General features: G+C 38.4%; 1 long non-coding RNA gene across 1 annotated transcript; it reads right to left on the bottom strand.

Annotated features, from left to right (window-relative positions):
- Positions 1-1712: 1712 nt before the first annotated feature.
- LOC139139592 (uncharacterized) lies at positions 1713-25435 on the bottom strand. The gene is made up of 3 exons (XR_011553824.1): positions 25330-25435; positions 16891-16962; positions 1713-1736 (listed from the first exon to the last, which is right to left on the bottom strand). It is a non-coding gene; the product is annotated as an uncharacterized lncRNA (long non-coding RNA).
- Positions 25436-25673: the final 238 nt, after the last annotated feature.

Here is a 25673-nt window from a genome sequence, read left to right as displayed (position 1 = left end):
AATTGATTTTAAAATTGCTAATAGAAATAATAAAATTGCAGTACGAGACACTCACTGGAAAATTAATGTAAACGTTATAATTGATAACGATGAAGCAACAATAAAGTAAAATATGATAGCAGAGAAACCACGTCATAAACAAATCTCCAAGTCATCTGTAGACAAATATAAAAGACAAGCTTATGAAATGTCCGGTAATGTACATATTCCTGCTGATTAAAGATTGTTCTCATCGGGAGAGACTCTAAAGTCCACATCTTGTGCGGGTTCCGGTAATACAAGTTTGGCACCCTTACAAATATGATGACTTTTGTTGTCCTGTCTAAAATAAATAATCCCCTATTTTGACAAAAAGTTAGCAGGCTGTATTATCATATTTATAAGCTAAATTAGAATATACATGCCTCATGCCTTGTAAATACGAGTAGTCAAGATTGAAGTCAACACATATATTTCTAACCCAAATCATTTAAAACTTCATATGCATAGTCGCATAGTCATTTTCAGCTGTCTACAGATATTCGTTCTATGCTTCCTTCAAACTATGATAGAAATTGGTCTTTATTGGGGATATATATATATATATATATATATATATATATATATATATATATATATATATATATATATATATATATATATATCATATATATGACAACAGCCACCAGGTAGCCAATACACCCTCCACAATACACTTGACTTTCACTGTTGATAATTTATCAATCATCGCCCTCAAGCCTTACTGCTTGGTAACGGTATCCCACAATTCATTGCCTGTCAATTTGGTGTCACCTGGAACGAAAATCTCAACCCATACAGTATTCTTATTAACAATTTTGTGGTAAACTTTGTAAGTATCGGTTCCTGACTTTTGAAAAATCACGTCGGTTTGCAAGTCTAATCTGTGAAGTTCGTCATCACAAAATTTACTGAACTCCGGGTCATTACCTTTGTCTAAAACTAAATATACGTACCATTTCCCAGCAAACCATCTGTAAGAATCAAAAAACAGGCGTTCTCCACCTATCCATCCCAAATGATAAATATACGGAGGAAACCCACCCTTGAAGTTTCCCACAGGAATTCGGAGTTCTACATTAATGTAAGGCTGTACGCACATAATTCCACAACTCCATACCCAGCGATAAACATACTGAGGAAACCAACCCTCGAAGAAGTTTCTCACAGGAATCGGGAGTTCTACATTAATGTAAGGCTGTACGCACATAATTCCACAACTCCATCCCCAGCGATAAACATACTGAGGAAACCAACCCTCGAAGAAGTTTCTCACAGGAATCGGGAGTTCTACATTAATGTAACGCTGTACGCACATAATTCCACAACTCCATCCCAAATGATAAATATACGGAGGAAACCCACCCTTGAAGTTTCCCACAGGAATTCTGACTCGTTCAGTGCCGTAAGGCGAAGTTTCGGGAAGGGCTATTCCCCCGTTTGAATTTTTAGTAAGGCTACAACAGAAGAAAACACCAGATTTGCCAACGATGGGACCACAAGGACCTAACTTTCCTGTTTCGATCGTCGTTGCTTTAAGCGTGCGTGAGCTTACAATCTGAAGCTTGTTTACTTCCGTTGTCACGTGATAAAGGACCGAAATGTCCCGCATTGTCCTCCTTTTAATGAGCCTTCGGTTATCTTGCTTTCCAGTGTTCGATGTTTTTTGTTAGGATCATACTGTTTATCGTCAACCATACTTTCTGTGTATTCTGTGTCTTTTTTAAAAAAGATAAGAGTTTTCGTTATGGTGTCGTACGGACGTCCAATAACAGTTTTTGATGGTATGTGACTAAATGGCAGATAAACGTTCAGAGTAAATTTAACAACTATAATTTGGATTTGAGAAAATTACAATATGTATGTTCAGCAAAAGCTAAAGGGTAATGTCCTATTCAAATATATTTTTATATATATATATATATATATATATATATATATATATATATATATATATATATATATATATATATATATATTCACTCACACAACTGATTTGACATGATAATCTAAATTACATTTTGTTTCCCGCTAAACAACATATGCAATCAGCAGCCTAAACGTTTCAGTCGAACACAGCCACCCGATGAGTGTAGGCGGCTCTGCTGTCTATACGACACAAATTAGTAGCGGAAATGTAATTTAGATTATCCTGGTCAACTCAGTTGTGTATTTAGCTCTACTCCAGTATTCTGGGATTGAGCACTCTACTCAAGCTGATCTTTAACTAAACAAGTATATATATATATATATATATATATATATATATATATATATATATATATATATATATATATATATATATATATATATATATATAAAACATCCTCCCAATATTCAAATAAGTTCCACAGCGCCCCTCTCAGTCCATTTCCCGGAGGTATAAATAGCCATTCACCTGCATATCCGCACGCCAGATTCCAACCTTGGGCGTCGGACTGCAAGGTGGGTACTTTTTTCACATAATTACATATCATTTCCAATCGATCGATTTCTCAAAAAATTCCACAGTTTAAAGTTTTGTAAAGCAATGATTTCTTAATGTACAGCATTTATTTATAAGCACGATCTTTGTATTTTCCGTTATACAGTACACCTGAAGAAGCTCCAGTTTTGGAGCGAAACGTTGTGTCACAAGTTCATTAAAATACGTTCGGACCAAACAACTGGGTGTGGTAGTGTGTATCAATCAAGTTTTCTATATATATATATATATATATATATATATATATATATATATATATATATATATATATATATATATATATATATATATATATATATATATATATATAATCCCCCTTTTCCGAACAAGTGTGGCTGCGTCGGGGACGAGTGATTCCCCGTGTAGCGCCGTATTCCTCCGAGCCGTAGGCGAGGGGGATACGGCCACAACACGGGGAATCACGAGTCCGCGACGCAGACACACGAGTAAGGAATACGGGGGGATTATATATTTATCACATGCATAGACCTAGTTTTCCGTGAATAAACCTTTCAGGAATGATAATTATCGGGAAAGAACGAGAGAGAGTATTTTAAAAGATTTCATACGCTTTGTTATGTGGTCGTGGCTGGGTCACAGCTGACTTGACAGCGCTCAGCTGTACATGCCGAGGTTAACTTCGAGCATGCCGAAGCTGCTCCTATGGATAATTAGCATCTCTCGTAGGGATTGTTCTGTGCGAATCAAGCGGAAATAGGAAAGACTATGGACTTTTAATGCAAGGTATTAATTTGGTACTTACTATAACATTAATTTAAGTGAACATGCATTCATAAAATTATTGAACTCGCAAAGCGGTACGTCGTGACACTCAGCAGCGGCTGGCGAGAACGGGTTATGTTTGTCAATATTCGAACATCATTCAAAGAATTCTGCTTTACAAAGTTTGTATGAAACTTTCAAAATTACCAATTATTATGTTTTAAGAAATTATCAATTGTATGATAAAATTTTAATAAATAAAATGAGCTTGTTTAAAAAAAATGCAGAACAGTGTTCGGCTCTGACTCAATCGGTAAGGCTACAAGCAACGAGTCTTTCTGAGCTCAGACGCGAGATAACGCAGTTCAACAACAAGGTACAAAACAGGAAACGTGATGCACAATATGCATGGACAAAACAATAGCCTGCACCTTTAAATGCATTGATAACCTTGTGAACTCATCGCTCTTAAAAAACAAAATAGCATTTCTTCTAATGAGTTCCAAGTCCGGAGTATCGTCATTTCTGTCAGGAATGATGAATGCTCTTAGCTTCCTCAGCTCGACCCGGGGGTTCGACTTGTTGACTGCCGCGGCAGCATTGATCGTGACGTTGACCTTAAAATCCGTCAATGTTGCTTCAGAAAACATTCTTACTGCTGCAGGGATGATTGTTACGTGTCTTTGGTTTATGGCTATGCTTATTATGTTGTTTGATGGACATCGACAGGGGCTCAACCTCTTTTGACGAGGTAGGAAACACAAAATGTCTGTAACATGTCATAGCCGGCGTGAAAATGTCAGTGGTGTAGAAATCAAACGTTTTCATCACAGATCAACGACGAAGAAACACAAATTCATAAAATTCTAGTATCGAGGACATTTTGTATTTTACACATATATTTAAATATTCCATATTTCCTTATGCTTCATTACCCTCCCACTTTTGTATTTCAGGGATTTGAAAATAAGTTCTGAACAGCTGATTTTTTGTTTACGTTTTAAAAGTAGTCTGGGTCCCTTATCCACCACATGTGGAATATGGATTCATCGTAGTCATATACCTACAGTGTGACGTCATAAATAGGGATAACTGGGTCTATGTATGTGATATATATATATATATATATATATATATATATATATATATATATATATATATATATATATATAATAACACAAAATTACTTCAAGTACAAAGTAATGGTATCTGTTACGTAAGTTTCATGCATCCTGCAATCATCAGACAGATGAAGTGAAAGTATAACTAGCTTAACACTCTTATATGTTTGATCGGGTCGTACCATTCTATTTATAGGTGGTGTTAAAAGTTGATAGATAATATTTGTTTTGGTGGCGACATTTTGAAACCAACTCCGAGCGTTTGTTTAACAGTGTAGATTTGTCAGCATTGACAATATGCAGTTTTCTGATATACAAAGATTACATATCTTGCTTATGTTAGAGTAACGTGATGCTTTGTCAATAATTGACCACGAATTGCCAAAGACCTGGTTCCTTTGTTTCAAGGTCCACATGTACTTGGACAGCTCAGTTGAGTGCTGATATCTTTCGTTACGGAACGATTACATGCGATTAGCGAAGCACATCTTGAAGGTGTTATCAGTGAGTCCGATGTAGGCCTTCTCCGTGTTGTCCCCCGTTGATACCTTGGCCTTGTAAACTACACCTTTTTACTTGACAGAGTTACCCTTCAAAGGGCATGTAGACTTGTCCCGGCAATTACAATCAGCTGATCGATCTTGACGTTGGTCTCCGGTGATTACTCTCTTATTAGGTGATTTGAGTATACTAGCCATATTCTTCAGACAACTGTAACTCACTTTAATTGTGTTGGTATTGAAGATCTTATGAAGCTTAGACCCCTTTGGAAAGTGTTTGTCAACAAGTTGAAGGAATTTCTTACCGATATTAATTTCTACGTTCTTGCTGAAAGGGGGATTGAACCATGTGATGTTACGTTTCCTGTTGTTGTTTCTCCTCGCTGATTGATTGGTCTTGACATATTCTAATTTGATCTTTGTACACGCTTGACTTTGACCTTTGTGTTTATCAAAGATTCCCTTGTCACTGGATATCATTGAGATGCGTTTTGCTTATTGCGTCAGGTATGTGTTTAATTATAGTTTGCGGGTGGTTAGACTGTTTATGGACATAAATTGTTTGGTCGTTTGGTTTACGGTACGGATAGAACTTGCCGTCATTCAGATTAAATGTTAAATCCAAGAAGTTTGTTATTTTCTGGTTTGTCTCAATTCTGATCTTGAGCCCAATTTCATGCGTGATTTCCTTTTTCACCATTTCCGCTTTGCTGGCTGTGGTATTCTGAATACACCAAGCCCGTCATCACAGTATAGGCCGATTAGATTCTTATCATATTTCTTGGCGAGTGTGCTGAGGGTATACAGACCAACCAATTCGCATATTTCAGCACCGTCGAAGCTCCCCATTGCAACATCAAATAAATCCTTATACTCTCTTTTAACATCTTAGCTCAGTAATTGACCAATCTTTTTGAGATTGGGGATTTGGCCGAACGGTTTTAATTGTCTCTGGCTTCTCTGCTATAGGTGATTAGGTATGATATCGTATGTTGTGAGTTCGAACCCCCAGTGAAACCACCATATTTTCTATCCTGGGTTGATAGCTCTGCTGGTGGACAGAATTGTCCCTGAGGCTGTCTTTCGCCCAGTGTAAGCGATGTATTCGTTAGTTCGCTTCGATAAAGTTTGTGTGTGATAGTGAGTTTATGAGCCAGGGTGCTTTACGGATTCTACAGCGTGAGGAGTGGTTGCATTTAGAAAAGTTGTAGCATCTAATCTCGGTTATTGAACCATTTTTTTTGAGATTGGCGATTTGCCCGACCGGTTTTATCTGTGGCTTCTCTGCTATGTGACTACGTACTGTGCGTTTCGAGTTCGACCCCCTAGTGAAACCACTATATTTTCTATCTTGGGTTGATAGCTCTGCTTCAAAGAATCGTAACCGGGGCTGACTTTTGCTCAGTTTAAGCGATGTATTTTTTGTTTCCCTCAATAAAGTTTGTGTGTGATAGTCAGTGAGTGCTTCGTAGACCTTACAGAGTGTTAAGGTGTTGCAGTTAGACAAATTGTAGCATCTTAGGTCAGTTATTGAACCAGTCTTTTTGAGATGGGCGATTTGCCCAACGGTTTTGTCTGTGGCTTCTCTGCTATATTTCATTTTATTTCATTTATTGCCATAAAGAAATAATAATAACAACTACTATAAACGTTTTACATATTACTGAAAAAGGAAAGAAATGGCAATTTAGGAGCCAAAAAATAGCTTTTCGCTAATCTGGTTTGGCCCCACCTCAAACTACATGTGCATCACTGTTAAAAGGGCTAGAAAGAAAAAAAAATCCAGTAAATACAACGAGCTTAAAATGTAAGAATTTACATGACAGTGACTACTTTACGATTCATCGATGAGGTGTTGTTTTAACGCTTTTTTAAACAGGTGTTGTGATGTGAATGATTTCATGTGAACGGGTAAACTATTCCACAGTTTAGCGCCTGAATAATTAATCGCAAATTTACCGGCATCTGTGTATATCTTCGGAATAGCTAAGTTTTGCTGAAGTTTAAACCTTGTATGTCGGCCATGGTCGACCATATTGAAATAGTCACTAATATGATGGGGAAGATTATAATTGTACAGATCAAAGATGAAATTTCCTATACCAAGTTTATAAAGTTTAAAGATATCAAGAAGACCTAGTTCTTTGAATAGTGGTGCAGACGGACACCGTAAACACATTTTCTGAATTTTCAAAATAGATTGCAAATATGTCGAGTATGTACTCCCCCACACTTCTAATCCATACATTATGTTTGGTTGAAGAAAAGCTTTATAAAGTAAAAGTAAAATATGTTTTGGTACAATGTTTCTTAACTTAAATAACATTCCTGACTTATTTCGAATACAAAGTGTTACATAATCAATATGTTCTTTCCAAGACAAATGCTCGTCGAAAATCACACAACAAAGGAGGCTTTTTCCTCCTGCTTTATAATTTTACCTTTGACCCTTAGTACACCATGATTGGAGATAACTTTACGTTTGCCATGAAAAATTATATAATTTGTCTTCTCAATATTAATAGTCAATTTATTTGAGTCGCACCAGTGTATAACTCTCATGAAATGATGATTTACAACTGAAAGGTCTATGTTACTTAGCTTGTCAGGAAATGTATGAAATAAATTGGAATCGTCTGCAAATAAACGAAAATCAAAGTAGTTGGATGAGTTCGGGAGATCATTGATATATATTAAAAACAATGTTGGACCAAGTGTTGACCCCTGGGGCACACCACACGTGATTGGCATATTTTCAGATTTCACCTGGTCCGCAAAAACAAACTGGGTACGATTATGCAGATAATCTGAAAACCAACTGAGAGGGTTTCCCCTTATACCGTAATGTTGAAGCTTTGATAGTAAAATACTATGGTCTATCGTATCAAAAGCCTTTGCAAAATCTATGAAGATCCCAATAGTAGCATTCCCGTTGTCGATCTGATGCAGTAAGTCACTAACCAAATTGATAAGTGACAATTTTGCGCTATGTTTTTCACGAAAACCATATTGATGTTTATACAGTAAATTAAACTTGTTGAGAAAGCCCATAAGTCTAGTATTTACAGTTTTTTCAATAATTTTGCTGAAAAGGGGTAACACAGAAATCGGTCGGTAGTTTCCAGGTGCATCTTTTGAACCTTTCTTATAAATTGGTATTACCCTCGCTACCTTTAATGCATTTGGAAACTTGCATTGTGTAAACGACAGATTGAATATATGAGACAATGGTTTGGCTATTTGATTAGCAGCAATTACAATGAGTTTCGCTGGTAAATTATCACAGCCGGAAGCCTTTTTTATATCAAGGGTTCTCAACAAATTGGCAACTTCAATTTCTGATGTTGGCTCTAAGAAAAACGAATTTTTACAGGTCTTGGGTAGGAAATCAAAATAAGAATGTGAAGGTGAATGAATTCTGCTAGCCAGATCGGGTGGTACATTTGTGAAGAAACTATTGAAACCATTTACAATCTCATAAGGAGTACTACATATCGTCTCATTTTCATCACTAGATGTAACAATCAGTTGTTCTGGTAAACATGTTCTATTACAAACTTTCTTCCTACTGAGTAAATGATTAATGATATCCCATGTCTTGGTAGAATTATTATGGTTTTCTAGAATCAAAGACGCATAGTAATCTCTCTTAGCAGCCCTTAGGACTTTAGTTAATTTAAAGTGTTTCTATATTGTTTGTAATTATTAACAATTTGTAAGTCATAGTTTGAGTGAATCATTTTCGCAAATAAATTATGCTTTTGTAGATTGATTTTCTTATTGATTTTGTAATCCAGGGCTTGTGTTTGTTGATGTTCTTAAAGGTCTTTTCGACAACTGGTGCGTGTTTATCACAGCAATCACGGAAAATTGAAACGAAATTGTTGTAAGCATCATCGACGCTTGTTCTAGTGTAAACCTCGTTCCATGTTTGCTCAGAGAGATCATTTACAAAATCTGTTCCATCAAATATTTTATAATTTCTAAAAGCAACTTTTCCTGACATCCTACTATGTAAACTTATATCTTTGAAGATCGCAAAAACTGGTAAATGATCAGATATCTCACAAGCGATAGTACCAGAAACAATGGAATAGTTACTGATATTTGTGTAAATATGATCGATAACAGTACGAGAGATTTCAGTAACCCGTGTTGGAACTGTAATCAATTGAGAAAAATGTAGACAGTTCAATGCTGTAATGTAACTATCAACACATTTATCCTCTCTGGAAATATCAATATTAAAATCGCCAAGGAGAATGCAATGTTTCTTATCTACATTTACATAGTTGAGTACATCTAAAAGGCTATTTTCAAAATCGGACAACGTAGTATTCGGCTTCCTATACAGTATACCTATAACATAAACCTGTTTCCCGTCCTGTATTTCCAACCACAATGACTCAGAATTAGATATGGTGAATGATAATTTCTTATATTTTACTGATGTATGGATATAGGCCGCAACGCCTCCTCCTCTGCCGGACTCACGACAGTTTACTTCAAGATTATATGAATCTAACGAAAAAAAAATAGGGTCATTGATATGCCACGTTTCAGAGACACCAACGATTTTAAACTTTTGCTGGAATGTGTCCTCATACATCAAACGAAACTCCTCAAAGTTTTTATTTAATGAGCGAGTATTTATATGCGAGACCGCAAACGACTGGTTAATAACGGAGTGGTACCTTTCGTTAAAGTCGGAGGGTGTTATAGCGTCGCAGCAACAATTTACATTTTCTGCACTTTGTAAATACACTAAATCAATTATGAGTGGCTAGGGTACATTTACTAACTCATATGTAAAGAATAAATAAATAATACAACAAAAAGACAAAACAAATACTTCATCGCTTTTGAAATAATGTTTTTGGTATAAAATTCAGTACCAAACTACACAGCAATATATTGTGGTCTCACTTGATTTTTTTAATGTCACCTTCATTTGAAATACACATCGATCGTTCGTTTTGATTTTTCTCACATATATATTACCGTTAACAGTCCATAAATATCTAAACTTGGCTTTCTTTCTTTCTTCATTTACCTTGTGCAGGAGCTGTCGCTGTGATTTACATAGATTCTCGTTGACAAAAATGGCATTCCGCTGTTGATATCCAAGTTCTCGAGTTGTAATTCCTTGTAGCTTTCTTCGGTTATCGTAGATGTAATTTCGCTTCTTCCTCGTTGTAAATTTGATGATAATGGGCCGTATACGTGGACTTCCATTTCGTCTGGTATCATCGTTCGTACTTTGTCTGATGCCTATTCGATGCGTTATGTCGATGTCTTTAGCATTGATCTCAGGATCTATTTTCCTTAAGACACTGAGAAGAGTAGTATCTGTATCTTCTGCACCTTCTTGAGGTTCAGGAATACCTGCAATCTCTAGATTTATCCTCCGGTTGTATTGATCCAACATATGCAGCTGTGTTTCTAGCACTGACACTCGGTTACATAACTGCCTATTGTCTTGCTGCAAGATGCGATTGGAATTTAGCAGTTCTTGAATTTGAGTTTTCATAGTTTCGAATTGGAAGCTTATAAAATCCACCGATTTTGCAAGGTCATGTTGAGATTCTTTAAGATTTCTAACCTCTGTCTTAATTTCTTGGATTCCTTCCAACACTCTGGTCATTTGATCATTGCCAGCATTTTCATCTGTCGATGTTTGATCCAAACTTGACGTTGCACCTGGTAGTGTACAGGGTGTGGCGGGTACCGTTGTTGCTTTCCCGGGCTTTTCGGTTGCTGATCTTTCTATTCCAAATCGTCGATATTCGCATTTAGGACACAGCATCAGATCTCCCTGGCACAGCACCACGTTCTTCCTTGCTGGACAGTCATGGCATTTCATGTTTGGTTCGTTAAACTCCGAAAAACTTCAAAGATAAGTGAAAATAAGCCGGAGCGACGCAAATGCGTTGTTGCTCCGTTGAAAGCGCCCTCAATGTATCATGACTAGGTACCGTACGTTGTGAGTTCGAACCCAAGTTAAACCACTATATTTTCTATCCTGGGTTGATACCTCTGCTTGACAGAATTGTCCCAAAGGCTATCTTTCGCCCACTTTAAGCAATGTATTCACTGTTTCGTTCGATAAAGCTTGTGTGTGATAGTAAGTGTGCGAGCGGGAGTGCTTCACCGGCTCAACAGCTTGTGGAGGGGTTGCAGTCAGAAAAAAATGTAACATCTTAGTTCGGTTATTGAATCAATCCTTTTGAGATTGGGGATTTGGCTGAGCGGTTTTGTCTGTGGATTCTCTGCTAGGTGACTAGGTACCGTACGTTGTGAGTTCGAACCCAAGTGAAACCCCCATATTTTCTACCCTTGGTTGATAGCTCTGCTGGTGGACAGAATTCTCCCTGAGGCTATCTTTCGCCCAATTTAAGCAATGTATTAATTGCTTCACTTCGATAAAGTTTTCTGTGATAGTGAGTGTACACGCCTGAGGCTAATAGGTTCTACATTGTGTTAAGGTGTTGCAGTCAGAGAAATTGTAGCATCTTAGCTTGGTTATTGTACCTATGTTTTTGAGATTGGGGATTTGGCTGAGCGGTCTTGTCTGTGGCTTCTCTCCTTGGTGACTAGGTACCGTGCATTGTGAGTTCCAAGCCCAGTGAAACCACCATATTTTCTATCCTGAGTTGATACCTCTGCTTTTGACAGAATCGTCCCGAGGCTATCTTTCGCCCACTTTAAGCAATGTATTCATTGCTCTGTTCGATAAAGCTTGTGTGTGATAGTGAGTGTGCGATCGTGAGTGCTTCATGGGCTCTACAGCTTGTGAAGGTGTTGCAGTCAGACAAATTGTAACATTTAAGCTCCATTATTGATCCAATCTTTTTGAGATTAGGGATTTTGCCGAGCGGTTTTGTCTGTGGCTTCTATGCTAGTGGACTAGGAATTGTATCTTGTGAGTTAGAATCATAGTGAAACCACCATATTTTTTTTATCATGGGTTGAGAGCTCTGCTGGTGAACAGAATTGTCCCAGAGGCTATCTTTTGCCAAGTTAAAGCGATGTATTCTTTGCTTTGCTTCGATAAAGTTTGTGTGTGATAGTGAGTGTACGAACCTGAGTGCTTCATGGGCTCTACAGCGTGTGGAGGGGTTGCAGTCAGAAAAATGAAGCATCTTAGCTCAGTTATTGAACCAATCTTTTTGAGATTGGGGATGTGGCCGAGTGGTTTTTTTCTATGGCTTCTCCCCCAGATGACTGGGTACTGTATATTGTGATTTTGAACCATAGTGAAACCACCGTATTTTCTATCCTGGAATGAGAGCTCTGCTGGTGGACAGAATTGTCCCGGAGGCTATCTTTTGCCCAGTTTAAGCTATGTATTCATTGCTTTGCTTCGATAAAGTTTGTGTGTGATAGTTAGTGTGCGAGCAAGAGTGCTTCACGGGCTGTACAGCGTGTGGAGGGGTTGCAGTCAGAAAAATTCTAGCATCTTACCTCAGTATTGAACCAATCGTTTTGAAATTGGGGATTTGGCAGAGCGGTTTTGTCTGTGGCTTCTCTGCTAGGTGACTTGGTACCTTACGTTGTGAGTTCGAACCAAAGTTAAACCAACATATTTTCTATCCTGGGTTAATAGCTCTGCAGGTGGACAGAATTCTCCCCGATGATTTCTTTTGCCCAGTTTAAGCAATGTATTCATTGCTTCACTTCCATAAAGTTTGTCAGCGATAGTGGGTGTACAAGCCTGAGTGCTTGACGGGCTCTACATTGTGTTAAGATGTTGCAGTCAGAGAAATTGTAGCATCTTATCTTGGTTATTGAACCAATCTTTTTGAGATTGGCGATTTGCCTGACCGGTTTTGTCTGTGGCTTCTCTGCTATGTAACTAGGTACCGTACATTGTGAGTTCGAACCAAAGTTAAACCAACATATTTCTATCCTGGGTTAATATCTGTGCAGGTGGACAGAATTCTCCCGAGGCTTTCTTTCACCCAGTTTAAGCAATGTATTCATTGCTTCACTTCCATAAAGTTTGTCAGCAATAGTGAGTGTACAAGCCTGAGTGCTTCACGGACTCTACATTGTGTTAGGGTGTTGCAGTCAGAGAAATTGTAGCATCTTAGCTTGGTTATTGAACCAATCTTTTTTATATTGGCGATTTGCCCGACCGGTTTTGTCTGTGAAATCTCTGCTATGTAACTAGGTACCGTACGTTGTGAGTTCGAAACCAAGTTAAACCACTATATTTTCTATCTTGGGTTAATAGCTCTGCAGGTGGACAGAATTGTCCCCAAGGCTATCTTTCGCCCGTTTTAAGCGATTATTCATTGCTTCGTTTCGATAAAGTTTGTGTGTGATAGTGAGTGTGCGAGTGGGAGTGCTTCACCAGCTCAACAGCTTGTGGAGGGGTTGCAGTCAGAAAAAATGTAACATCTTAGCTCGGTTATTGAACCAATCCTTTGAGATTGGGGATTTGGCTGAGCGGTTTTGTCTGTGGCTTCTCTGCTAGGTGACTAGGTACAGTAGGTTCTGAGTTCTAACCCCAGTGAAACCCCAATATTTTCTATTCTTGATTGATAGCTCTGCTGTTGGACAGAATTCTCCCCGAGGCTATCTTTCGCCCAGTTTAAGCAATGTATTAATTGCTTCACTTCGATAAAGTTTTTCTGCGATAGTGAGTGTACAAGCCTGAGGTTTGATAGGTTCTACATTGTGTTAAGGTGTTGCAGTCAGAGAAATTGTAGCATCTTAGCTTGGTTATTGAACCTATGTTTTGGAGAATGGGGATTTGGCCAAGCGGTCTTGTCTGTGGCTTCTCTGTTAGGTGACTAGGTACCGTGCATTGTGAGTTCCAAGCCCAGTGAAACCACCATATTTTCTATCCTGGGTTGATACCTCTGCTTTTTGACAGAATCGTCCCCGAGGCTATCTTTCGCCCGCTTTAAGCAATGTATTCATTGCTTCGTTCGATAAAGCTTGTGTGTGATAGTGAGTGTGCGATCGTGAGTGCTTCACGGGCTCTACAGAGTGTGAAGGGGTTGCAGTCAGAAAAATTGTAACATTTAAGCTCCATTATTGATCCAATCTTTTTGAGATTAGGGATTTTGCCGAGCGGTTTTGTCTGTGGCTTCTCTGCTAGGTGACTAGGTACTGTATCTTGTGAGTTTGAACCATAGTGAAACCACCATATTTTCTATCCCAGGTTGAGAGCTCTGCTGGTGAACAGAATTTTCAAAGAGGCTATCGTTTGCCAAGTTAAAGCGATGTATTCATTGCTTTGCTTCGATAAAAAATTGTGTGTGATGGTGAGTGTACGAACCTGAGTGCTTTATGGGCTCTACAGCATGTGGAGGGGTTGCAGTCAGAAAAATGAAGCATCTTAGCTCAGTTATTGAACCAATCTTTTTGAGATTGGGGATGTGGCCGAGTGGTTTTTTTCTATGGCTTCTCTCCTTGGTGACTAGGTACTGTATCTTGTGAGTTCGAACCATGGTGAAACCACCATATTTTCTATCCAGGTTGAGAGCTCTGCTGGTGAACAGAATTGTCCAAGAGGCTATCTTTTGCCCAGTTTAAGCGATGTATTCATTGCTTTGCTTCGATAAAGTTTGTGTGTGATAGTTAGTGTGCGAGTGATAGTGCTTCATGGGCTCTACAGCGTGTGGAGGGGTCGCAGTCAGAAAAATTGTAACAACTTAGCTCAGTTATTGAACCAATCTTTTTGAGATTTGGGATTTGGCCGAGCGGTTTTGTCTGTGGCTTCTCTGCTAGGTGACTAGGTATCGTACGTTGTGAGTTCGAACCATAGTGAAACCACCATATTTTCTATCCTTGGTTGAAAGCTCTGCTGGTGGACAGAATTCTCACCGAGGCTATCTTTCACCCACTTTAAGCGATGTATTCATTGCTTCGCTTCGAAAAAGATTGTCTGCGATAGCGAATGTACAAACCTGAGTACTTGACGGGCTCTACATTGTGTTAAGGTGTTGCAGTCAGAGAAATTGTAGCTTCATAGCTCGGTCATTGAACCAATCTTTTTGAGATTGGGGATGTGGCCGAGTGGTTTTTTCTATGGCTTCTCTCCTTGGTGACTAGGTACTGTATCTTGTGAGTTCGAACCATGGTGAAACCACCATATTTTCTATCCAGGGTTGAGAGCTCTGCTGGTGAACAGAATTGTCCAAGAGGCTACTTTTGCCCAGTTTAAGCGATGTATTCATTGCTTTGCTTCGATAAAGTTTGTGTGTGATAGTTAGTGTGCGAGTGAGAGTGCTTCATGGGCTCTACAGCGTGTGGAAGGGTTGCAGTCAGAAAATTGTAGCAACTTAGCTTAGTTATTGAACCAATCTTTATGAGATTGGGGATTTGGCCGAGCGGTTTTGTCTGTGGCTTCTCTGCTAGGTGACTAGGTAGAGTAGGTTGTGAGTTCTAACCCCAGTGAAACCACCATATTATAGTTGTATGAAGAATGTTGCTAGTTTACTCACATTGTATAATAAGAGAGTAATCACTGGAGACCAAGGTCAAGATCGACCAGCTGACTGTTAATGCCGGGGCAAGTCTACATGCCCCTTGATGGGTAATTGTCAAGTAAATGGTGTGGTTTACAAGGCCAAGATATCAATGGGGACAACTCGGAGAAGGTCTACATTAGACTCACTGATAACACCTTCAAGACGCTAACGAAAAGATTCAGCTAACGAAAGATATCATCACTCAACTAAGCTGTCTTAGTACATCTTGACCCTGAAACAAATGAACCACGTCAATTATTGACAAAGCATATCATTACTCGAACATAAGCAAGCGATGTAATCTTTGTATATCAGAAAAACTGCACATTATCAATACAATGCTGACAAATCTACACTGTTAAACAAACGCTGGGAGATGGTTTCAAAATGTCGCCACCAAAACAAATATTTCCGTCGTATCTATCAACTTTTAACACAACCTATATATAAAATGGTACGTCCCGATTATTATACGAGTGTTGAGCTAATAAGACTTTCACTTCATCTGTCTGATGATTGCAGGGTGCATGAATCTTAGGTAACAAATACCATTACTTTAAAGTAATTTTTTGTTATTATTTATCACGCTCTGCTTTAGCATCGAGCACTGTAATTGTAACGATGACATCTGTATACTTCGATATATATATATATATATATATATATATATATATATATATATATATATATATATATATATATATATATATATATGGAACGATAGAAAATTAAATTATGACAATGTCTGATTTTCCCTCAAATGTAGGAATTTACATTTTTAGTATGATAGATTTTCCACTTTTTGTCACATCTTGCTGGAAAACGTGCATAGATATCGTTATGATAATCATGTTGTTAAGAGGGTTTCGGTAATATTAGGTTCGCCATCAATTATAAAGACGTGAATCTATTAAATAAATCACCGAGACAGAAGATGGTATATGTGTAAGTTAAAGGGACAAAGTCGCCAATTTTTCAGCAATTGTGTTTGATACGAGGTACTACTTATATTGATTGACATGTTAAAAGATACTGAATGAATGGGTGACCATCCACATGTTCGACCCTGGTTTTATACACGATACATGAAACCATTGCGAAAATGAATTAATGGTCATGACCATTAATTCATTTCGCGACTGTTTCATTTAATTTGTCTTATACCGGGGTCGAGTATATGCATGGTCACCCATTTATTCAGTATCTTTCAACATGTCAAACAAAAAAGGTAGTATCTCGTATCAAACAAAATTCATGAAAAATGGGCGACTTTGTCCCTTTCAACATAATTTGCCTTAGCGACTTTACCATATATACTTCTTGAATTTACAACTCCGATAGGTGAATTAACTTGTAAAGTCTAAGCCGCGAGCTTTTGGGCAATCAGATATTGCTGACTTATTGCGGAAGTGTCTGTACAACACCTACATCACTGCAAGCATAGACAGTGGTCTTCAGCCTCAAGTGTCTTTTCCAAAAGCATACACAATTCCCCACTATACGATTGTCAAATCAAAGGTGTCTAATTCTATGGCATACAACCTTTAATGCATACTCACCGTTCGTTAGTCAACCAAAATAATTCTTTTCACACTGTTTCCCACCTTGCTCGACCTTAACGTGACCTCCAGCTGAAAATAGAAATAGATTACGTTGGTAATGAGTGGCTCGAAAAATACGGTACAATGTACTCAATTCTCAAGATTTTTGGTGTATATCAGAATAATATTCAGTCAAAATATCTTTGCATTTAAATTCTGTCAACGTCATAAAATTTCAGTTTTGTTCAGGGAGATAATTTCAAACACTCAAAGTCATACAAAGACTGGACGATGCTAATGTGCTTTGACAGGCGCGTAAATTGCTATTATTCAACATCAATTAATATTAACACAAATTTAGGTGAACATGTCAGTTTGGCGTCAATTTGAAGGGACCTCGTCGACCTTTGACCCACTCGCTGACATGGCTATCTAGGTTACCCATTCTATTCAACATCGGCATTTAAATCATAGTTTAACATAATTTATTCAGTGACGATAAATGATGATTCAGGGTACATCTTGAAAATTAGCATGATGTGATGTATTTAATTCTGCCAAATGATAAGTGTACAGTTACGGTTTTACCAATAGGGAAAAGACAAAAAAACTAACATAAAGCACAGCAGGGAAACAAAGACCAAAAACAGAGCTAGAAAGAACAACTCATTGACAATGACATAGTCCCCACTTGGAATAGGGGAGTTTAGTCTTGATGGGGCAGGTAAATGTGGTCTTTAAGAAGTATCACTGGAGTGTATATGTTAAGATCTATGGGCACATAGGTCTATGTTGTTTTTCCCAATTTGAAACACATGAGGCATGTCTAAGTTATGGTTCTAAATCGGGAAAATAGATCAGACCTCTAGCTGTATTGGCCAGCCAAAATATACATATGTGGATAATAAATGATGTCCAAGATGTGACATCTTAAGGTCTAATATCCTATCAAAATTGGACGGTATAGAACTTGTGGTTACTGAGTTATGCATATATATGTATAATCAAGGTAAAAAGTCATCGAGGTCACGTGACATTTTGAAAAAAAAAAATATATTGCTAATTAATCCCAAATTGCCAAAAATCTGACATCTAGCTCGATTTGCTTGCCAAGAATTAGATATGTGCATAATCAATGAGGTAAAGCGTGTGTTGTCATAAGGTCGCCCATCCTACTAAATATAAAGGACATAGCACTTGTGGTTACTTATTTATTGACAAAAACGTATATTTTAGGTAAAAGGTCATAGAGGTCACATGACATTTGATCAAAAAATTTCTATTCTATAGTTATCCCTATATACCAAAAATCAGACATCCAGCTCTATTGGCTTGCTCAGAATTAGATATGTGCATAATTAATGAGGTACAGTATGTGGCATCATAAGGTCTTCCATCATACCAAATATGAAGGGTGTACCACTTGTGGTTACTGAGTTATGGACTATATGTGTATTTCAGGTCAAAGGTCATTGAGGTCACGTGACATCTTGTCAAAAAATTGTATTGCTAAGTTATCCCTATATACCAAAAATCAGACCTCTAGCTCTATTGGCTTGCTCAAAATTAGATATGCGTATAATTAATGAGGTACAATATGTAGCGTCATAAGGTGTCCCATCATACCATACATGAAGGGTGTAGCACTTGTGGTTACTGAGTTTATGGACAAATATGTATATTTGAGATCAAAGGTCACTGAGGTCACATGACAATTTGTCAAAAAAAATTGTATTGCTAAGTTATCCCTATATACCAAAAATCAGACCTCTAGCTCTATTGGCTTGCTCAAATTAGATATGCATATACGGCTAGTTTTCAATCGGATTCGAACCCACAACATACGGCATCAGTCGCCTAGCTGAGAGGCCACAGACAGAACCACTCGGCTAAATCTCCACTCCCAAAAAAGAGTGGTTCAATAGCCGGCTAAGTTGTTACATTTTTCTGACTGAGACCGCTCAACACGTTGTAGAGTTCGTGAAGCACTCACGCACGCATGCTCACTATCATACATCGCACATACACACTTTATCGAAGCGAAGAAACGAATTTCATCGCTTTCATCGCTTTTGACTGGGCGAATATAATTAATGAGGTACAATATGTAGTGTCATAAGGTGTCCCATCATACCATACATGAAGGGTGTAGCACTTGTGGTTACTGAGTTATGGACAAATATGTATATTTGAGGTCAAAGGTCACTGAGGTCACATGACAATTTGTCAAAAAAAATTGTATTGCTAAGTTATCCCTATATACCAAAAATCAGACCTCTAGCTCTATTGGCTTGCTCAAAATTAGATATGCACATAATTAATGAGGTACAATATGTGGTGTCATAAGGTGTCCCATCATACCATACATGAAGGGTGTACCACTTGTGGTTACTGAGTTATGGACAAATATGTATATTTGAGGTCAAAGGTCACTGAGGTCACATGACAATTTGTCAAAAAAAAATTGTATTGCTAAGTTATCCCTATATACCAAAAATCAGACCTCTAGCTCTATTGGCTTGCTCAAAATTAGATATGCATATAATTAATGAGGTACAATATGTAGCGTCATAAGGTGTCCCATCATACCATACATGAAGGGTGTAGCACTTGTGGTTACTGAGTTATGGACAAATATGTATATTTGAGGTCAAAGGTCACTGAGGTCACATGACAATTTGTCAAAAAAAATTGTATTGCTAAGTTATCCCTATATACCAAAAATCAGACCTCTAGCTCTATTGGCTTGCTCAAAATTAGATATGCGCATAATTAATGAGGTACAATATGTGGCGTCATAAGGTGTCCCATCATACCATATATGAAGGGTGTAGCACTTGTGGTTACTGAGTTATGGACAAATATGTATATTTGAGGTCAAAGGTCACCGAGGTCACGTGACATCTTGTCAAAATATCTGAGATATCATTGCGAATGGAGGGACATGACCCAATCTATAAGCTCCCTGGACTTCATCCGTGAGGCTAAAAACTGTGTCACCGCATCCTTTTTGCTATATGAATATGATGTGACACTAAATTTTTATTTTACTTGGCCTTATACATGGGATTCTATGCAGAGCTGACTTATACATGGGAGTCTATGGACTGCCTTATACATGGGAGTCTATGGACTGACTTATACATGGGAGTCTATGGACTGCCTTATACATGGGAGTCTATGGAAATCCTTATACATGGGGTCTATGGACTGCCTTATACATGGGAGTCTATGGACAGGTGCCTTATACATGAGAGTCTATGGAGGTGGAAACTAAAAAGTCCTCTAACACGGCCAAATTTGATCGCATTGTGAAACAAATCGACGTGCATCTGTATGGGGTAGGGTACTATCCTTGTGCAAAGTTTGAAAGAAATTGACCAGGGCATGTCTGAGATATCTGCGTGAACGGACGGACGGACGGACGGACGGACGGACGGACATGACCCAATCTATAAGTCCCCGGACTTCGTCCGTGGGGACTAATAAACATTATAGAAATAACGGACGACGAGCTGACCATTAACGTTTATTTATAGGCAAGAGCGAGAGGAAAGCCAAAATTGAACGAGCTAGGCTTGCCGAGTCCGTTAATTTGGCTTTCTTCTCGCCCGCGCCCATAAATAAACGTTAATGGTCTGCGCGGAGTCTGTTATTTCAATTATATTATCAATGATCCCCGAAAAACCGTCAAAATTTACGAATATATCCCGTGCGAACGACAACGGGCACCAGAACCTTCAGTGAGTAGTGCGTGCGCTGCAAAAATTTTGCAAATCCTGAGATTGTCTTGAAGAAAAGCGGTGATTATAATCTTTGTACAAATCACAATTTTCGTTTTAGCCGTAAAGTTACTGCGTTTACGATATAATTCATATTCACGGGCATGAAAACAAACCATTACTGTGTATTTGCTGGCAGTCACGTGGTTCAGCTCGACCAATTAAAACGCAATGGACAGGGCATGGTAATATAATAATGTTTATTCTTTTTAGCTCTGTGTTTGCTCTTTGTTTCTCTGCTGTGTTTTATGTTAGTTTTTATGTCTTTTCGCTGGAACTGTATTTTAGCGAAAGTCCGTTGTTCCCAGTCTGTAAATATAAAAAGTTGATTTCATTTTCCAAACAGCTATACAGGAATGTGATGGCGTTATGACCTCGAGCATTATGACACACTGAAATGCCGACATAGTTTTCAATAGTTTTTTTTCTTACAATCCTACATTACGTATTCATTTTCTCGTCCAAGTTAAGAATTGATAGCAGTTTATTCCATTCTTTGTGCACATCATTATATAGTGTCATTGCCTTCAAGAAATATGGACAAATATCAAGCAACAATCGCGAAATATTCGTTTCGTTCGTGAAGATCGAAGTTAACACAGGGGGACTGGGCTGAAAGGGTTTAGCATAATGTATGTATAATGCATGCATAAATATGTCACATGGCCGTGACATACCGTCCAGTAGGTATATTGCTCTTGGTGGTCATTTCTATCCCAGTAACTCGAATAAGTGGCCGGTAAGGCGAGAGGTAGACCACGTCGGATAGTTTAATAACGATACTTCTACATGGTTACAATATCTAGAAAGGTCAGTTGTAAAATTAAGACGTGGTCCACCACAGTCAAACAGACTGCGCATCTCACTAAAGGCAGTACGTCAAAGACTCTGAGTGTCGTCAGCTCTGTGTCTCGGCGAATAAGCGCAAGTCAGGTTGGAGGAGAACCATTTGGGGGAGGATTTTTGGAAAAGAATTGTCGGCAGGTGAAGAAGAAGGGAAAAATCATCCAGTTATGTCTTGAGGAAAAAGACTGACCACAGCAGACCATTGCAAAAAAAAGTCACAAAATTTGAGGAACCTGACTCGCCCATTTTCTCATTCTCTGGAGGTCGCTGCCTTCGGTGGCGCTAACATTTTCAAAATACACGAGCAAGTCCAATGTTTTTTGCCAGTATTCGTGCTATAAACGCACAACAAAAGTCAGGTCAAAACTTGCACAATAAAAGGCTTTCGTTGTATCCTGCGTAATCATGAAAAAAATTGCATTGCTTCCACCAAATGTGGAAAAAATTATGCAAGACAGACAATAGAAAAACAATTGCTACCACAGTGGCTGGGGGAAAATTGCTACCATACCCATTTCCTCCAGCCCCCCGAAATTAAATGATTGTCCCCTTAACATTAATTTATTGTCAGCGCGAGGACATAAGTATGACCTTTGCCCTTCAGTCATTGTACCAGAATGAGTTGTGTTTTTTACGTCGACCATAATCGACTGTGCAGGATGAAGTCATACAAATCAGTGTACACTTGTACATAAATCAGTGCATTCACATTTATGTGTAGGCACACATCTCCACGTTGCTCGCTCTTTCTCGGCTATCATCAGTAGACACTAGTAGCCAACCTGTAAACAGTCCTATAACATCTAGAAGTATGGACATATATCCTTCAGCACTTAACAATGTGTTAGTTTTTTACGGTTTTTGTATGATTTGATTTAATAATTCAAACAAGAAAAAGACAAACACGAAAGTGCTAGGATGCACAGAAAAGTTATTTCCACTGTGGTCCCATTGTGGAAATACTGTGGGATGTTTCCGTTGATTAGCATGTAATGACGAACAGATCGAAAAAAATAGTTTCGACAATGGCAAAGTGAATGTGTCAAATGCTGAGATCAATAATTTTACCAGAATTTCCATCCAAATCAACTGGGAAAATTTGAGATGCCCGAGTAATTTTCCTATGTGAAATACTTCATCATAAAAAAATCTGGCATCAGTTTCTGTATAAAATGGCTTTCATCGCCATAAAACTGAGTCAACATATCATACATACTCACCAGTCACTTGTCGTCAACCAAAACAGTTGGTTCTTTTCACTTGTTGTCTGCTGCCTTGCTCTACCTCAGCGTGACCTAAAGTAGCAGAAAATAAGTCTGAAATTTTCTGCAGTCTGTTTCAAGTTAACGTGCTAGTATATGAACAAGTCAAATTAGTTACGTCATGATAGATGACTTTTTACCAGTTTTTGAGGTAAATTACCTTGAAAGTGATTGGCATTGGCATGGGCTCATGATCACATTTAAAGTGTTTCAAATTGTTAAGGACTGTTTGAGATCCAAAGAAAAAGCTGTAATCAGTTCACTATACAGAATCTCAGTTTTAAACGTGAAATGTAATATATTACGCAGGCCTGGTTTGCAGTATGTAAGTTAACATTTAGTGAAATGGACGTGACCTGATCTCTGCAAGATTCATGGTTATTGATCCTCAGATTGAAAAAATATGGCCACGCACTCCCTTTGTACTCATTTGAGAACTGTTCCTAATCTTTTCTACCGGGAGTAACATTGTCATCTCGGCAAGTGGAGCGAAACTAGCGTATCCAATCTCTCAACTGGGTGTTTTAATCAGTCTGCGAGGTATGATTCGGAGCCAGAGGCCACATTCGTACTGATGTGGTCACGCCCTTCCGATGCATGTTTTTCTGCGTCACCAGATCAATCTCTATCTCAGTATCTCTAGGTTACCACAGCATAGCGAATAAGAGTAAGGGACTGGTCAGTTTCTTCGGCCAGGGGGCGGTGGATGATTTTTGCAAACGTCAAAATGTGGCTGGAAATATCCTCCTTCAACTTTAGTAACTTTATATAGGTCTTACAGACCTACACACGGTATGGTGTTACTTTAACCTTATCATATTTACTATCATGGAGTATATGTATTCATTGTTTCGTCAAAGTTAAACTTTGACAGTCGCTTATTCCATCCTTTGTGCACATCATTAGTGTACCAGTTGACTCGTGATCGCACCTTTTCCAACCTACCCAGAACCAACTCACCCGATACCAACTCGACTGATACCGACTCGCCCGAAAACAATTTGTAATTTTTATGAGTACCTCGTCCTGAAAAACCATCGATCTAAATAAAGTCCGACCACAGTCTCCATGTGGTCGGTCGATACACGATATTCACGACGCAAGATGCTTGAACTTGAACAACGGCAATCGGCCAAAATACATTGTGCAGAACATGTACAACAGGACCGTGGCTATTGCTCGGGTGAATGATTCGGTACCGCGCATGACGGTTATCGCTACTGTTCACAAAATGTTATTCTGCAATTGTTACATAACAGAACAATGTGTTCTCTATTTAAGTTGAAGAAGAACAATTTTCTTCGCTAAAATGTGGTGAATTTCGGCGGAAAACCTCCCGCGTGTCAATATATAACCATTTTTTTCTATTAACAGCTCCAGGCGACTAAATTGACAGGCGCCTGTCATCAGACACTCCTTAAAAATTACAACACGAGGTACGTGGAATCTATATCACACATATATTATTACTACATGCACATCTCAAACAACAGGCGCGTTGGTATCGGGTGAGTTTGAATTGTGCGAGTTGGTTCCGGGCGGGTTGTAAAAGGTGCCAGTTAACTCTCATTCCATCATATTTTTATAATTTCATTGCTTTAAATTCAAGCAATATGGACAAATATCAAGCCAAGATGGCGGAATATTCGTTTCGTTTATGAAGAAGGAAGTTTGCAAAGGGGAACCGGACTGAAAGGGTTAAACATGTTTAACATCAGGTTACAGCCCGAGGACACAAGTATGACCCTTTTCTTTTCAGTCATTGTACAAGTTGTGTTCTTTGCGTCAACCATATAAATGGATTGTACTGTGCAGAATGAAGTCATGCAAATCCGTGTAAACATGTATACTGTATAAACAGTGCCTAAATATTCACATTTTACGTGTAGGCACGTATCTCCACGTTGCTCGCTCTTTCTCCACCGTTAGTAGATAGTCTACCTGTGAAACATTCCCATTGATATTTGGAATGGATGAGTATATCCTTTAGCACTGTACAATATGTTGACAATTTACGGTCGGACGTTTCTGGTAATTCACTGTAAGCTTAATGGTGAACAGATTGAAAGTGAAAGATTGAAAGTGAAAGTGTCAAAATGTACATTCTATGCTTAGATCTTAATTCTATGCTTAGATCTATGAAATTAGCAGAATTTCCACTCACAACAATGGAGAAAATTTGAGAGATTCATGTCAATTTTCTACCTGGGATAGTTAATCGTCAAAGAACTGGCATCAGTTTCGATACAAAATGGCGGTCATTCTCCATACAACTCTATTTAAACCTAAAGATTTAGTTTTCCGTGACAAGGCAATGAAAAGTGCATTTTATGTCAGTTTTCAACCTGGCAGGCGCAAGCAAATGATCAGTGAAACTTATCTTTTTATTACAGTTTGTCGAAATAAGAGTTCAGTCAGTTCAAGATTGGTTCCCTTTCCCACGAGTGAATACTGGCGACCTTCCTTTCAATGTATACACCAGGTAAAAGCAGATACAAGACTTGCCATAATTGCTACGCATTCCCCCACTAATTTTCCCTAAAGAACATAAACAACGTATATCCTACCTTTGTATTTACAGCGAAGCGGTTCGGCCTCCTCTAAACGCCAGTTGATTTAGCAAAGTCTAAGTAAATCAATGTGTACGTACAGTGCGGACGCAGATACCCGAGACGTGGAAAATCAATTTTCTCTTCGTGGGGGGTATGGAACGCGGAAACTAAATCTTGCGCCACCTACATTTGTAGTAAAGATATTTGGCCTAGAACTGAACTTATGTTACATACAGATAACCCGGCGAAATGGCAGATAGATAGTTGCATTTGCCATATCGTACCTTATATAGTAAAGTCGTATTTGTTTACTTGCAGGAAAAATCGTGGAGACAAAATGTTGTCTCGTACATTTTGAC

The sequence above is a fragment of the Ptychodera flava genome, chromosome 9 (genome assembly GCF_041260155.1).
Source record: "Ptychodera flava strain L36383 chromosome 9, AS_Pfla_20210202, whole genome shotgun sequence".
Taxonomy (NCBI): Eukaryota; Metazoa; Hemichordata; class Enteropneusta; family Ptychoderidae; genus Ptychodera; species Ptychodera flava.
Note: the sequence above shows the minus strand (reverse complement) of the source record. Positions and strands in the feature narration are given on the sequence as shown.